This window comes from Haemaphysalis longicornis, unplaced genomic scaffold, assembly GCF_048455015.1.
Source record: "Haemaphysalis longicornis isolate Haplotype H1 unplaced genomic scaffold, Haemaphysalis longicornis Haplotype H1 scaffold_5, whole genome shotgun sequence".
Lineage (NCBI taxonomy): Eukaryota > Metazoa > Arthropoda > Arachnida > Ixodida > Ixodidae > Haemaphysalis > Haemaphysalis longicornis.
In genome coordinates this window covers 17023710-17039116 of record NW_027526385.1, presented here as the reverse complement: position 1 = coordinate 17039116, position 15407 = coordinate 17023710, and the positions used below count along the sequence as shown (strand labels likewise).

General features: G+C 46.1%; 1 protein-coding gene and 1 long non-coding RNA gene across 2 annotated transcripts in view; one reads left to right on the top strand and one right to left on the bottom strand.

Moving 5' to 3' along the window:
• Positions 1-15407, top strand: part of LOC144139081 (uncharacterized) — a 163546-nt gene that overhangs the window by 133119 nt on the left and 15020 nt on the right. The gene's annotated exons all lie outside the window — the stretch shown is intronic.
• Positions 74-13884, bottom strand: LOC144139077 (uncharacterized). Its single transcript, XR_013316034.1, has 3 exons — positions 13808-13884; positions 7992-8098; positions 74-260 (listed from the first exon to the last, which is right to left on the bottom strand). It is a non-coding gene; the product is annotated as an uncharacterized LOC144139077 (long non-coding RNA).

Sequence of the window (15407 nt, the reverse complement as noted above, 5' to 3'; positions counted from 1 at the left end):
TGTCGTAGCAGAAAAAGGTGTGGCTTCCGCGGTCGACTCTCCAAGCTCCATCGTCGTCTTGGGCGGGGAATTTCGCAGGCTCCCTCTGCGGCTCATCTTCGTTTTCGGGTGAGCAAAAGGCGTGATCGCGACACCAGGTCGACGACTCGTGGGTTGCGCTCCGGGGCCGGACCTTCTTGTTTCGTGGCGTTTCGGCGGATCGCCATAATTAATGTCGGCAGGAGCAACGCCGGCTCCATCTGGAGGGCCCTCTATGTCGCCTGCACCAAGCACAGAGGTAGCTCGTGAAATTTAATTATGAGCCCGTTTGGTACCCGTACTAGCTAAAGAAAATAGCGAACAGGAAGCCACCTTCGAACAGTAAGGTGCCGAAACAGCCGTTTTAAAGACGATAGCCTTTCTTGGGCTACTTAGCCCAGAAATTTTGGTCTGTCTGTCTGTCCGTCTGTCTGTGTAACTCGATTCAGCCACCCGACCAAAGTAAAATGCTTACTGCGCAATAGTCTTATATACTCACAGCCAAATGTAAACGTCTAAGCCCGGTTTATACGTTCATACTTGTAAACTTTGTTGAACAAGAACAAGACATTACGCAAATATAAGACAAGAAATGAGTACACAAGGGATATTTAAAGTGTTCCTTTATTAAAAAAATTCCTGGATGCTTGGTTTTTCGATAGCAAATGATATTCTACATCTACTGCATATCAACGCGTACCACCTGCTGTTGCCCGCGCCACCTCCGGGCGGCATATGGGAAATCACGCGGCAACAGCAAAGAAAGGTTCCACTAGCTAGGTTTCACGTCCTGCTTGGAACGCACGTGGAGCACGGCAACGCGGTTCTATAAACGTTCAAGTCGGCCGCCTCGATTCACGCGCGTCTCCGCCGTACTGCAGCGCTGGCCTGTAGCACTGGAACGCGGTAAAGTCAAATCGCCTTGAGCAAACCTTCATAGTGTGTTTACCTTGGGATGAGCGCGACGAAACAGGAACAGCATGAGAGGTGAGCGGGAAAGGGAAGGGTGGCATTTCCTTGGCAAATGTCTACAATGGGGCTCTTCGATTTACAGTCTCGGACTCACCGCGGATAGTCCGCGGGTAGTCCGAGGATTCCCCGAAGCCATAGGGATACATGGGAAAATCGAATGCCGGACTGCTTCTCGGGGAGTCCGCGGTGAGTCCGAGACTGTAAATCGAAGAGCCCCAATGACTATCGTCTTTTGATGATATTTGCAACGAAAGGAGCAGATACGCGGCCATTTTTTTTTCACCCCGTCACGTCACCGTCACGTCACCATCCTCAGTCATTGGCGACGGTTTCTCCGGCGATTTATCGCGAAAAACGTTGCGACGGTGACAGGAAGCCGAGCTCTACGTTTCCGTTCCGTCAACGTGACAGGACCACGCCCCGTGGTAAACCATCCAATTAGAAAACAAATTTTTACGGCTAAATTTAGCGAAAAGTGAGCACACGTAAATATCTAAGCAAGTTGCTTTACTCTTCAGATTAAGCGCGCTCAATTCTAGGCTAAACTGATCGCAGACGACCGTGTACCCTGACGGAGAGCTCCAGTACGAACGCTACTCCGTCAGGTATCCGTCGCGTTTTTTTTTTTTTGTTTTTTTTTTTGACGTCACGGTGCCGTGACGGAGAAGGTGACGGCTGTGTGAATAAGGGCTAACGCGGCCCTGATTGTAACGCGCAGTGAAATTTAACTCCCCGAAACCACAAAAAATGGCTTGGGGCCGATTCTACTGCGCACACTAAATAGTGCCATCACTACGACTTATAATTGTGCAAAGCGTTTATTTGATCATAAATCGGCACACGCTGTGGACAGCTAAAACTCTTCCTTGAAGCTTTCTACTTAAAAATGTGGTTCTCTTGTTTTCTCCAGTCGCAAATGCACGACTCCGGGACGCCTTATGCACGGGACGCTGTCCCGTTCCCTTCCTTTTCCGCCGAGATAACTATTTTGCGTTTCAGCGAAGCATCCGTCATTAACTTAGCCGCTTTGTCTCGGTTTCAAGTTGGTGATTTTGGTTTTGAGGTTTTTGTGTTTTGTTTGTTTGCTTGTTGTTCAAATGCAATACAGGAGGAGGTCCCCAAGTTCCAGAGAACTGTCCGGGGGACCTCCCATGAAAAGATATCAAACATTGTTACATTTGAAAGCAGCGACAATTATACATTACTGAATAAAGTAACCTGATTAGTACGAAAAAAAAACACTTCATAGACAAGTTAGTTTGGACATTGTACAAGAATAATATATGTCATAAAATTTAGAACAATACAGTCATCAGCATACTCAGAGCATAATTCAAAAGTTAACTGTCAACTCAAAGCTAAAAAAAACTGCGTACAAACAAGCGTAATGAAGCAATGACGAATCACTCAGAAACTTAGACAACATGATATTTGAGGAATCCTGTGAAGTTATGCATCGGTGTGTAATAAGAGTGTAATAATATATTGCTTCACCCTTCTACTTAACTGTGTTGACGTGCGAGAGGATTTTATATGGTTAGGGAGGCGGTTCCATATTGAAATAATGTCCATGAAGTAAGCCGTAAATTGACCAGACTTTGTTTTGGCTTTAGGTAGTAAAACATTGTTATTTTCGTAAAACCGCGTGTTACTGTAATTAAGCAGGGCAGTGGCTGTTAGGCTGTCAATAAATATTTCCTGGGCACGAGTACGGTAAATCACTGTGGTTAATTTTTGCTAAAAAATATTTATCAGAGGCAAAATATTTAAGCTGTGAAAAATCGGTTTCGCGTGAGCCATGAAAGGACTAAACGTAATGAGCCGCAACGCTTGGGTTTGTAAATGCTGCACATGCGCAAGATGAGTGGCGCATGTGTTACCCCATGTAGACACGCAGAATTTCAAATGGCTATGAATGAAAGCGTGATAAAGAGAGATAATGATGCGTCTCATGATCTTTGTCTCATGATGCGTTTTGCGTCTGATTGTAACGCGCAGGTGTTTTTAAGCGCTTATATTTATTTAAAAAGCGTGCGCGTTAGATTCCTGCAAATACTGTATGTGTTACAACATGAGGCTGTGTTTTGTTTCCAGAAATTGTATTTTAAAGAGGCAGCCCACAGAACCCGCTCTCGTTGATGATAGTCGACTCGATGGCGGCCGGTAGATGACGTCCGAGCAACTCCGTGACCGTGACGCACGATCTCCTTTTTTCATGCCCCTACCTAGCGCCACTAAATAGAGGCTTTTAGAGTATCGGCACTCTTTTCTCTCATTGTTATGTGCGGCAAGTATTTTCATTGGTCGGTCGGCACCACGTGATATTTGTTTACATATGGGTGCAGTCATTTTGTTTCTGGGCGCCTATCCACTCCCTCTCTGCTGCACGGACGCTAGAGCAGCCGGTCACACTCTCCCCGTCACAACCGGCGGTGGTTTTGTTGGAAGAGATGGCAACACTGCAAGCCAGAAACAAAATGACCTTCAGACGCTTCAGATGCACGAAGTGGCGGTGCTCTTAAGCGTAGCTTATTTAGCGACGCTACCCCTACCCACCTTTACGTGAGGCTTGTTGACTCCGGAAAGGACTCACCTACCGGATCACCCGCGGGATATGCGGAAAGCTGGGCCCATCAGAGGTCATTTCCACCATTTCCACCAAGCCGCTCACATGAGGACATGCTGTGGCGACAACTCAGAACGCAATGCAGTAGCGACAACACATGGGCTAGTTGGTTGCTGACATCTTGAGTACCAGTCCTAAGAATACGGGACAACCGAATAGAACACAGCAAAGGGCTCGTCCATACGAAAATTTCCCTCCCGTTGTAGAAGGGTTTGCTGAAGGGCCAGTTGGTACATTGTATAGTAGTACGATGTCCTCCCGCGATGTCTTCCATTGGCCTGTGCTCTTCGCGCTATTGGAATCTACACAGGAATTCTTTTTCTCCCACGAAAGGCGCGATGGAAAGAATAGATGAAAGCTGTATCGTGAAGGAGTTGCAAGAGAAAGGACCTCTTTTATTTTGTTTCCTCATGACTGGCGTAAAATAATAAAAAAATTGTGATTGATCCCTCTTTCATACGAATCGGTAAAACACGAATGTGAGATGTGCCTATGACAGGATCAGTTGAATGTTTATTCTGCATCGACATGAACTTGCACATCGCTATTTATATTTCGTCGGTATGGCACCGTCAGACTTATCAACATTAGACACTGGATTGCACGCGCCGGAGCACTGCGTAAACCGGAATGAAACCACACGCACTCGCATATCATGCGAACGAAACCGGACGGGTTGTCAGCGAATCGTTTGGTAACTCACGGTGCGCTGCAGCGAAAGAGCATGATTTTCGGGGCTCTTTTGTGGGTGTGCTTGACGAGCGAATACCTGCTGGCGCGTCGCTTTCGCAAATGTGCGCCCACTGCGTCCCTGCTTCGTGAAGTGTACGGCCAACGGTTGCGTTGCGACGAGCTCAGGTGGCGCCAACTGTCGGCGCTCATTAGCATCGTGATGCGCTACTTCGCTTCACCCTTCTTAGACGGCAGCACTGTCAAAATAGGGGAGGTTATCGGAAAGATATATGGCACGTTCATACGGCTTCAGCGCTTCAGCTCGTAGCGGAGTCTGTAAAGCGCCTGGCACCTCTCGTTGCGGCGACGGAGCACCCGCCCCGAATCCTGGCGGAGCCGCGTTTTTCTGGCGATGTCATTTCTGTGACGGATATGACGTCGGTGAGATCTTTGTGTATCCGAGAATAAAACACTTTCGTGTTTACAAAATTTTCCGCGGGAATTTAATCTTGGTTACGTGCTTTGAAGGCGAAAGTTAATCGATCATCAGAATTCTTTTCTGCCACATCCCGTTTGAGTTTCTTTCTTCGCCTTCGTTTCTTCGTCTTTTGACGCGAGCTATCCGACAGGCAGACCGAAATTCACGAGGCAGAGCTCTGCTCCGCGGGTACCTCTTCTACTCACGTGCTTTTACGTTCACCGCTCACGGGGCACGCACGGGGGACTTCCATGTTCCTTCCTTGGCGGAATATACACTTCGCTCCTGCTCTGGGGACTCGGGTTCGAAACCCTCGATAACCCGAATTAGCTTTTGCTCGTTCATGTTCTTTTACCAGCGGCAGCCATTTTGGCACCGTTCGGGTTGACGAACGACGATGACGGTATCTTTTTGGGCTTGATAAGGCATCTAAGGCATTCGCCTTTAAAAAATTTCCCGCGTATCTGCTCCCTTCGTTGCAAATGTCGTGAAAAGACGATAGTCTTTGTGGATATTTGGCAAGTAAACGCCTTTCTTTTGCTTTTCCGTTCACCTCTCATGCTGTTCCTCTTCCGTCGCGTTCCTCCCAAGGTAATACACTCAAGGTTTGCTTAAGTGAATTTAAATTTACCGCGTTCCACTGCTCCAGACCAGGTGCCCCGATGCCAGCGCTGCCATACGGTGGAGACGCGCGTGAATCGAGGCACCCTACTACAGCGTTTATAGAACCACGGTGCCCTACTGCACGAGCGTTCCAAACGGAACGTGGAACCTATCTAGTGGAACCTTTCGTTGCTCTTACCTTTTGATTATTTAAGTGCCGCCAGGAAGTGGCGCGGGCAACAGCAGGCGACGGTTTCCTGCTCATTTGCTATCAAAAAGCCCAGGAATCCATTATTTTTTAATAAAACAGCACTACAAATATCACTCATGTATTGACCTTATGCCTTATATTTGCGTAATGTCTTGTTCTTGTTGAACAATGTTGACAAGTATGAACATTTACACCGGACTTCGACGTTGAGATTTGGCTGAGTATATAAGACTATTGCGAAGATTTTTTTCACTTTGGCCGGCTGGCTGAATCGAGTCACAGGCTGACAGACAAACGGGCCAAAATTTCTTGGTTTAAGAAGCCCAAGAAAGACTACCGTCTTTAAGGGCACAGGGTCAGCTTTATACTTCCCATTCATTTTTGGCCATTTTTAGGTACCTTTTTTTCGGCATCTAATAAAGGTATCTACATAATGTATGTATCATTTTCTTTGAAATTTTGTGTTCTTTTAACTGCAGTATAATTGGAAAAATCCATCAAAAATGCAGTTTCTTATTATTTTTTTGTGTTAGTACCTAAATTTTCGCATGATTTTGGTATTAAAAGTTGTGTAACCAAAAAAAGTGTTGTGTGCATATTTTCAGTTCTAGTACAGTAGGTGTGCAAGTTATCCAGATGACAGGGGAAAACAATCAGCACGTTGTCCTGGAAGATATAGGAAGTAGTGGTACCTATGTAATAAAAGACATTGTTTTGAGATAACTGAGTTTAAAGTAAGAAAGGAGGTGAAGAACTACTTTTTTTGCCAAAAACACCACTGCAGCCATTTATTTAAAAATCACCAGCTTCGTAATCATCGTCGAAGTCGTTTTCTTTGCATTTCAGCCTGTCGTCTGTCCTTCCTTGCCTACTTTGTGCACCATTCGCAAAGTATTTTCGCTTGTGGTTAACCTCTTTCAGCCACTTGATGGTGGTGTTGCGCCCAGCTTTTGATCCGAATGATTTCAGAATGCTGGCTCGTGCGTTGCTATCATCATTGAATGAAAGAACAGCATCCAATGTGGCAACCTTGAGAGTGTGAAGCCCAAAAAAGGCGTTTTTTCGTGCGCGGCTCCCAAGGACAATTGTGGAAAAAACGTGCAACAGCGTCTTTGGATTGGCTTTGCTAAAAAATCAGCTATGCAATGGTTTCTAAGCAATTTCATATTACAGCTGGTTCCAGAAAAGTGTTTTGATCTGAAACTGGAAGTTTCTTGATGAGAAAATGACAATAAACACGTAGAACACTCTTAAAGAGGATGCGGCCACTTAATACTTGCTTACGGAAAAACTGTTTTTGAGCGTGAAATACGACTTTCTAAGAAGAGTGTGAATATGGAAAATAAGCACAAGGGACTGCACTTCCCTAATTGCGAAGAAAAGAAGTCTTTTTTTTCTTAATTTCGCCTTACCCCCTGCCCTTAAAAAAGAGATGGGACACCCGGCTTACAGAAACCAAACGCTAGATCTAAGAAAACCTTGCTCGCGTCCTTGGCCGCTTTGAATGCCCTTTAGGAGGAAATCTCCCTGCACTGAGCACTTGGGGCCTGCCACTGCATGCGTTCATAAATTCTACTTTGCGCAGAGCATTGTGCCGGTACCAAGCAAGTCCTAACCGTCGAATTATCACACAAGCGCAATTGCCCTCAAAATCGGAAACAGCCATGCACATTCTTAATGATCACAGCATGCTATGCAATAATACCCACTTTCAGCACGTACGTCTTAAGATTCGCTTATATTGATTGTGTGGACGATCTAGTGTAACCTGTGCTACGAAGAAAGCAAGCGCAGTTATTGATTTCCGCGAAACTTTCTGTTAAAATTGAATCCTTTCGCGTGCTCCCAATTTTTCAGAATTTCACAATTCACGAGATACACGAAAAACATGGGCACGGAAAACTACAGGGTCTCACGGTATGCTAACCCTTCATATAATCTTATGTGTGACCATGTTGAATATTTTCGGCCGAAATTTCACAAGGGCATAACCTAGTAGCAATGCTGCTAGTGGCACATTTCCTGTTGCACGTCTAAAATATCGTCTATATGCAGCTAAGTAGAAATTTTTTTATTGTCCTTCTGCTGTTTTACTGAAGACGGCTAATGGTGACGATGGTACAGGTTACCTCTCTGTGTCCGTTTCGATCAATTAAGCACTAGGATGGCCAGTGCCTAACAATTTTTTTTATTTTTTTCCAAGTACGCTAAATAATGTATCGCGTATCTTTCTTTCTGATCTTCAGTGAGACTTTATTCGACTTGAACAAATCGTGCAGGAGCGCTTTTTAAGCGCTCGCAATGTGGGAGCTCAACAAAAGACGCGACCACGTTCAAAGCACACAGGCGAGTGCCGCGTTGTTCGTTTAGTTCCCCATTTTTGCACGCTTCTTTCACGTGAATTAGCGTACCTGCTACCAGCGAAGTCTGCATCTGCTCCGAGACGAAGGCGATGACCAGGCAGACGACTACGACGGTGCAGATGGAGAGCGACATGATGGCCAGCCCACGGGCACCGCTGCCATGCGCCATGGGAAGAAGAGTTATAAGTGATGATGATGATGATGAGGAGGAGGAGGAGGAGGATGAGGAGGAGGAGGAGGAGGAGGAGGAGGAGGAGGAGGAGGAGGAGGAGGAGGAGGAGGAGGAGAAAACTTCATTTAAACGGAACATTGAGCGTCGAGAATGTCTCGGGCTAGGTTCACCAACGCTGGCTGGTCCGTCAGCTGTCCTGAGGTAGTTAGCCACGTCCGCCACGTTGAAGGAGGAGCTAGGGCGTGGAAAATGTCTGGACTGAATTCTTTATTCTGAAATTACCCCACATTACCCGAAGGCGCTCCGGCGAAGGGTTACAGCATTCACATAAACAGATGATTTCTGCAGCACACTTGCGCTTCACACGACGTGTTGCACTCTCTAATGGTTCTAATAAAAAACGACTTGGCGAATAGGTCTGTATGGGTACGGAATCCTTTTATTTTGAAAACAAGGTCAGTTCTATATGAACGGTAATCAGGTTCTTTAAAGTATCTTTGTTTGTTTATTCCTGTTTTATCACTACATACATGAAAAAAGGGTTTCAACCACCATTTTTGTCTGCGCGAGGAAAGCTTTCACTCAAGTTTGTTTTTTGTATTGTAGTGCAACTATCTCTCCTGTTGCACCGTCCGAAGACGAACCTAGAAGCCTGGTTTTGAATTTTGTCTCTATCATCAGTCAGTGTGACTTCAGGCAGGATCCCGTAAGGCACAGTCATAGTCAGGTCGAACACATGTAAAGCAGGTCGCCTTCTTTAAGCTTTGCTCTGAAGTTTTGAAATTGCGTTGCATAAAATAAAAACCTCCACAAACAAAGGGGTGTCAGTTGCATGTCGCCAAGCGTGCCGGCTCCAAATCCCAAAATTGCAACGGGGCAGGAGAAAATACAATGTTCTAAATTAGCGTATGGTTCAGGACAATTGGACATACTGGGGAGAGTCGGATACGGTGGAGAAAGGAACGAGTAGGTGTAAGGAGGGTATTTAAGTGTATCCGTCGAAAAATGCGTAGCTGCGTGGTGGTTAGAGATTTCTCTGGAACACAAGTGTACGGAGAGTCTGTCTGACGTTTTCAAAGCGAAACTTAAGTTCTTGTTTGTGGTGGAGAGTAGTGCCCCACGTGAATGGATAAGGCCGGAGAATCCCAGGCACCCGGTGCAGAAGTTCGCGGGCGAGGCTATGCCCTAGCTCATTCCGACGTGACCGGGAATCCACCTCAGCGTGCAAGTGTGGGGTCGTAGTTTTGTTGAAGCTTCGCGTTGATCATACTGCAGTTCTTCTGGAACACTATCCCTGTGAGTGGCGTCGATAGCTTGAATTGGAATCAGTGCATATACCGTATTTTTGGTATTCTAAGCACGCCCAGATTGCTATTCTAAGCACGCCCTACTATTAGAAAAAAAAATGGGATAAAAAGTTTGCAAGCGAATCTGAGCACCCCCTGACCTAAGCAACCATAGTGAAGTGGATTTCAGACGCGCGGAAACGGGCCCGAGTTGACATTGTGGGCAAGTACTGGTGAAGTTTGAAATTGCAAATCACTTCAACGGAACAGAAGACAACCTACTGGGGGATTTTAGGAGCGGTGGTCCAAGCCGCACAACGGGCTTGAATGGTAGTGAAGGGGATTGAGTATCAGACGTAAGCGATAGGTTCATTGTACCTATTATTTTTGTTTCGAATGTTTGCCAAATAAAACATCATTCCTAATTTGGGGGGAGGAGGGGGGGGGGGCTTATTTAGGTTTCCCGAATCTAAGCAGCCACCCCCCCCCCCTCCCCTTCGCGCATCGCGATTGTGGAAAAACAGGGGTGCTTAGAATCGAATCAATACGGTAGTATATCTTGAGGGGTTAAGGGGCGGGGGGGGGGAGGGGGGGGGGGCTAAGGAGAGGTCCTAAATACTGGTTGTTGAAGACCAGGAGGCAGACACGGTTAGAGGAGCACCAGTTTACTGGCGACCTTCAAACGGCTATTTTGAGGATGATGATGATGCCACGAGCCTCGTTGCTCGTGCGGTGGCCTCTCGCCGCTTGCTTCGATGTCGTCTGCTTTACAGCCAGGTAACATTCTCTAACAATGGCGTTTATTGCGAGAGTCTCTATAGAGTCGCTGTAGGAGGCGGATTAGTGAAAGGGACTGAGTGTGTGTGACTCCTTCGTTGCCACTTTCGATTAAATAAGCGGTTGCTCCGACGTGAGTCCGTGATCCATCTGTGAAGACGATCGTAGAATCAATAGGATGGACAGGATTGGCAACGCGAACAGAGCGTGTCCTTGGATTGGTGTCAGGTGCAACATTTTTTCGGGATGGGAGTAATCCTGACGTTATCCGGGAGCGGTGGAGGATGGGTGATGATAGGGAGGTCAATAAATTTGAGAGCCACTTGGTGAAGTATCCAGTGTCCTTGTATAGAAAGACGCGCTATTTGCCGGTCTTTATGTTGTTATATGAGATTTCCCAGGGGCAAGAACAGCCCTGTGGAGTATATACGTAGATATATTAACGGGAATGTTAAGGGAAGTGTGAAGCGCAACCTCAATCTGATGTCTTTGCTGACAAGTAAGAGCAAGATAAGGAGTTGCATGAACAATTTAACCGAGAGCTAAGGCATGTAGGAGCTGCCTGACTTGACCCTCGCGTAGACCCGCGTGCTTGTTGACGATGCGGCGCACTAGATGCATAAACAAATGGCAATATTTAACGGTAGTAGCCACATTGAACTGATTAGATGACTCACGGCTATGTAGTCCGAGAATTTGGCAGGATAGTACGCGAGGGATGGAGTTACCTACCATTGTGAGAGTGATGAGATGGTTGTGTTGGCGTTGATAGCGAGTTCTCGCAATGAGCAACAATTCAGATTTTTCTCGTGCGGGAGACAGCCCTACTGTGTTGACATAACTCTAAAATACGAGACAGGGTCGCCATTCCGAGGTTAAAAAGGGTGGGCAAGAGAACAGCTCCCTGCGGTGTACCACGCGTGAGGGGAAAATGATCGGAGACCGAAACCGGAGACGGAACTTGGGCCCGCGGTAGTGCAGAAATGCAGCGATGTAACCGTACATTTTCGGTCCACAGCCGGTAGATGCAAGGATATTTAGGAGAGAATCATGGACAAGGTTATCGAAGGCTTTGCGGACATCTAGTGTCACTATAGCTTGGATCTGGAAAGAAGCAGGAGGGTCGAAGTCGTGTGTTAGGAGAAAAAAGAGGTCTTGTGTAGACACACCCTTGCGGAAGCCAATTCGTTGAGGGGAAAAAAAATCCGTGGACTCAAGATAGTCCTCAAGTCGACTGAGAACCATCCGTTTCATGGTTTTTCCCAGGCAAGAAGTTAGAGATATCGGACGGAGGTTTTGAAAGGCAGAATTCTGCCTGACTTTGTTAGTAGGGTTATAAGGACTATTTCCATGCTGCCGGGAGGATGTCTCCCTTCCATTGGGAGTTGATAATGTCCAGAAAGGGTTCCTTGCCCTTGTCGGTTGGGTGTCGTATAAGTGCTTACTGTGAGCATCTGCTAGAACTTTACCTGTCTGCTCTGCACACAAAGCATCATCATTTCCCAGCCACAACTGGTCACTTTGATCTTCGTTCCGCAAGCGCGAATGATCATCTTCAGAGTGTTCGGTTCGTTCTGACCCTGCAGTCACTCGCTGAATAAACGCCACCTACCAAGCCTCCTTGCGTGGCCCCTCAATACGTAATTTGGCCATCACCTAGGGCCGACTTGATATTGACTGATTGATCTAAACTAAACCTGATCTATATGGCGCGCCGTAGTGGAGGGCTCCGAGTTAATTCTGACCACGTGGGGATCTTTAACGTGCGCCAAAATGTCGACACGTGGGCGTTTTCGCTGTTCACCTCCATCAGAAAAGCAACCATCGAAGCCGGGATCGAATCCGCGTCGTTGTGCTCAGCAGTAGAACAGCGCCACCGCTGTGGGCTGCAAGGTTATAGTTGGAAGCGATTCGGAACAGCACTAGTTGGATACCGCATCAAGCAATGAACATTAGCCGGGCAAAGTAGGTTGTACTTGTGATTCCGGCGTCTAGGGGCCGGAAAACAAGAAACAAAGTCGAGTCAGCCGTCAGCGTTCCTCGGGGAACCCGGAAAGTCCTTCCTTTCTGGTGTCGGATTTTTGCGTCGCTTTCTTGCACCTGGTTTCAGCTAACGGTGAGTATACATTATGCTAAAACAAAAAGAAAATGCTAATATACCAACAGTGTGTGAACAATATGTTTACATGAATGAACGACTTTCCCAGCTGTTAGAACTCGCGTTGTAGTCCTTTTTGTTTTGCTCCGTGATCTTTCCGTGTGGCACATGAAAACAGGCTTAAGAATGGAAAGAGCAGGAAATAAAAACGTAAGGGAATTAGGCAGATATGATAATCAAAGATAGTAAGTAAAGCAAGAAGAGGGCTGTTGCGGGAGGGCAGGTTTTTTCGAAAGCACGCAATCCGGTTCTCAGTAAAAACCTCAGTAGAGGAATGTCGTACGTGCTTTCCTGCAGCCAGGGGTAGTCGTCCCGTTCGTCCAACCAATCACTCTGCGCGCTTTGTCTCAGACGGTCTTGTACCGCGAGCTGCTTGCCTTGGTATTTTCTAAAACCCGCCATTCATTCGTGCACTCGAAACTTGAGCCCCACATGACGCATAGCTCTGCAGGACAGTAGTTAAACAATCCACGCATATGGTCCAGCGCCTATAAATAGGATGAAATAGAGCTTTTGTAATATTTCTCAAAGGTTTCAAGCTGACACTCCCGGCACACATAAATCACCCTTGGCGTGCATCCCATTTCTTCCGAATTTAAGCTCGATGTATCATCTATTCTTCCACAGAAATCAAAATACATGCGTATGACGCAAATTCAGAGCGCCCCTAGATCCATTAACCGCTTCGCTCTTTAAATTAAGCACCGAAAAGAAGCTACGGCAATTGCGAAGGAACAGGAGAATTTCTACTTACTCATCTATATCAGGATCAGCTACAACGCGCAAAGAAAGCAACAAAAAGGCGTTAAATGAAAAAGAAGGCAGAATTGATTGGCTCTAATTTCGGAGACTATCCACAGAATTCGGCTCAGTTATGAAAAGCCGGAACACTAGTTGCTATTCTAGCCAAACAAAATGTGTTTGAACTGTTGTAAACTGCGCCAGAAAGCGAGATAAAACAATATAAGTTTTGGTAATAAAAAGATTGCTTTGTCCTGATAAAAATGACACCAATTTTATCGCAAACTTCTAACAAATAGGGCAGATACCACTGAAAATGTGTGAAGTAGTCGCGACCTTTCACTGTTTCTGACAACTTCTCTATGACGTCACACAACATTACTTGTGCTATAGGCGGCCACTAACCTAAGCAACCATGGACAAGCATAACTGGGTGACTGTAGTGGGGCCTCTAGTTTTGTTTGGACGTAGCACTTAAATACTAAGGTGCAGTTAAACACACTATGATTTTAGGGCTGGTCCATATCAAGTCACTCCTGCGCTTATGACGTCACTGTGTCGCAAAACTCGAAAGTTTTTCAGTGTTTCTTGTGTTGTTTTGGTTAAAAATAAAAAATGAGTCTTTCGTGGCTCGAATAGAGCAGAGGGAGTTACCAAAAGCTCATTCTTTCAGAGTGAACCAAGTGAACGCTTTAAAACAGCATCTGCAAAAGTTGACGGCTCCGCTTACCCACGCCTCCTTCAACAAGCGCCAACTCTTCCAATTCTGCAACGCTGGGATCGTAGAGCGGATGGTGCCACCGGCCTGCAATCATTGAAAACATTTTTGAAACGGTGGTTTAACTGCTCTACAGAAATCGTATTGAGTCTGGACAAATAGAGGTCATGTGAAAAAAAGAACATCCCCAAAAAACGAAAGTTGAAACTTGAAGCAAAGCAGCTTTTTAGTGCAGGACACAAAGGGGACACAAAATATAGGCGACAGGTACGGGGAAATTTTATTGCTCTTGGGCTTTGCCGGCAGTCATACCTAAGAAAGGCACATAAATACATGCACATCCCTTTATTTTGGGTACTGGTCTTGAAAATAGTGTCTAATAATGATAACTAATACACTCCTAATGCGTACACAAGTGATGAGACGTACACGATTGAGGCACAGCCTTTGTCAAAATTTTCTAGGTCATGGCGAAAGTACTTAGGCAGCAGAAATTTCAAAGTGCAGGCTTAGCTCTCGAGCATGGCCGACATGTTTTTTTATTGGAAAGCTAGAGAAAACACCTTTCTGTCTTACTGTCATAAATATCTTCGTCACAGTTAAACGTTAAGCTTACGCTGTGAATTTTGTGGCCCAGAAGCCTTTCGCGTGCCCTAGAAAATTTTGACAAAGTCTGTACATATGTTTTGAACAGTGCGCGACTTTGCCGTTGATCGCGTTCTGATAGCACGCACAGCGGAGCGTTCATTATTCAATGTTTCGCGCTTGCTCGCCTCATCAGGCTCACACTACGCTATGCTCTGCGTCGTGCATTTACAGACGCACACAGCTCCGACGCGAGCAGCGATATGCGATGGCTGTGCCCTTAAGCTTCGTCGCTGTAAACTGGCTGTCCCACATTGCATTTCACCGCGCGTGCGCGGACGCCATGAAATCCCGGATCCTAGCCATAAAAAAACTTCGCTTAAAAGGTTCTGACGGCTACAATTCGCAGCGTAAGCATGCATACAAGCGATTGAAAACTATGTTAGCCCGTAGGTGTGTAATTAAAAACCACCATAACAAAATGTTGAGGAACAGGTCCTAAGGCATTAGCTCGGCTAAAGATGCTCATTAATCGTCTATCTCTGCAAGCTCATGATGATGATGCCCCTCTTTGTCACATGATCTTTGTCCTTATCGCGAGAGAAGACGCTCCACTAGTGCTCTGTTCCCTTTTCTGCATAGCACGCTCAAATGCGAGCGCATATTTAGCTGTCCCTTATGAATTTTGCTGTTGACTACCGCTGTTCGTTGCTATTGGTAGTCGGCAACTCCTGTTAATTGCTGTCGTTCGCTTTGCGAAACGACTCTAGTTTCACAACGACACGTTGGGAAAGTAGGGTCATTTGCAGTTAAGATAAACAACGTCTGTGTAGATGCTTAACCGTAAAAGGGTGCACACAAAAGAGAGAAATTGTTAGTGTGGCAAAAACAAAAACAAAAATTACGGGGGTGTCAACGTGCCAACTTGCTTTGAAGGAGAAAGCTCGGCATACCGTTGTGACGGGAGGCTTTTGTATGTATATACGTCCACCTATTGTCATTGCAGCCATCCTATGTACCATCCTTA